The 1,698-nt window shown below is 28.5% G+C and overlaps 1 pseudogene; it reads left to right on the top strand.

The window, feature by feature from the left end:
- The first annotated feature begins 314 nt into the window (after positions 1–314).
- LOC147064343 (uncharacterized) lies at positions 315–815 on the top strand (annotated as a pseudogene).
- Positions 816–1,698: the final 883 nt, after the last annotated feature.

Below are 1,698 nucleotides of genomic sequence, written 5' to 3'. Positions count from 1 at the left end.
AATATAGGATCAGTATTATTTTAAAATCAAAATTCCTATGTCAATTTGTTCAAGCAAATGATAGTAATTACAAACCATATTACTTGCGCCTATGTATTTTTTTGTGATTCAAATTCTAATCTAAAATAAGAACAATAATTGAGTAGGTCAATATTTAAAATCGTTAAGAAAAGAAAATATGTCTTTTGTTAATTAAATATGATCCAGAAGGATTCTAATAAATAATCTAAATTTCATGAATTTAATCAATAGTATCATTCAAAATCCAAAAATATAGTTTCTTTAAATTAAATACTTTTCATACCCTCAAGAAAATGACAAACAAGAAAGTATTCATGGAAATTTCAGCGAATGACAAACCATTAGGAAAGATCGTTATACAACTAAGATTTGATGTTTGTCCAATCACCAGCGAAAACTTCCTCGAGCTTTGCAAACAAGAAAATCCAAAGAACGGATTTAACCAAAGTATATTTCATCGAGTAATTCCTGGCTTCATGATGCAAGGAGGTGATTTTACTGCCCAAAATGGAACAGGAGGAAGAGGCTTTAGTAAAAATAAATTTCCTGATGAAAATTTCATCTTGAAACATTCTGAGCCGGGAATGCTCTCAATGGCCAATTCTGGACCAAACACTAATGGATCCCAATTTTTTATTACGTTTACTGAATGCAGTTGGTTGGATGGAAAGCATGTTGTATTCGGAAAAGTTATTGAAGGAATGGATGTTGTTAAAAAAGTCGAAACTATGGGATCTAACGATGGAAAACCAAAACAAAAAATTCAAGTTACTAAATGCGGGGAATTCAACTGAATTTTATATTAAATCTTTGATCTGAAAAATATTTACGCTTATTCGCTGTAAAAATGTTTGAATTTATAGCCAATTTTTACTTAAACACGAGTATTGTGTAAATACATTTAAGATATTATATTTTTGATTTTTATTCACGGTTTATTAGATTTTTTTAGTCACTTATACAAAACTTTAGATTTCTCCATAGAATGAACAGACTTGGTGCTTTTCTTTCTACCTAATCATCTTTACAATCTTCCTCGATGCATCTTCTTCTCTCGAGACAGATATAAATATTATAAATATTTCTTTATAATATATTTGGTAATGTTATAAGATGGGACGGTGTGGTGACACGATATCATAGAAGGTACCTGAAGGAACTAGATGTTACGAACCAGGCTGAGGCATATATTCAAACATTGGGATTGTGAAAAACCCTTGAATTAATAGGTCTCGAAAGAGGAGGGGTGTTGAAGAAGACTTCGGAGAGAAGAAGATAGCCGAAAGTATAAATATACACCATAAATAAAAAATACTTATATTATTGGTAATATTTGTACGTAAATTTAGTAGAATAAGCAAGATTCTATACACAAAGATATCGATAATATTTCTTCATCATAAAGATAATTTAATTTCTGTAAAGTGTATTTGGTACTCTTGACATTATTTTAATTCATAGATTATTTAATATTTGATAATTTTTCGCATCTTTACAACATAAAAAAAATCAAGTTGCTCATTAAAAAATATTTATAAATACCTTTTTAAAACTTATTATCTTTGCAATTTTATCATTATGTATTCTTCTTATAAATCGCATCAATTCAATACTTTTACTCAATCATATTTTATTTCGCATGATTCAGCATCTATTGATAGTTATTGATTACAGAGT

This window comes from Rhyacophila brunnea, unplaced genomic scaffold (assembly GCF_057557595.1).
Source record: "Rhyacophila brunnea isolate RB1 unplaced genomic scaffold, BYU_Rbru_1.0 scaffold_70, whole genome shotgun sequence".
Classification (NCBI taxonomy): Eukaryota; Metazoa; Arthropoda; class Insecta; order Trichoptera; family Rhyacophilidae; genus Rhyacophila; species Rhyacophila brunnea.
Note: the sequence above shows the minus strand (reverse complement) of the source record. Positions and strands in the feature narration are given on the sequence as shown.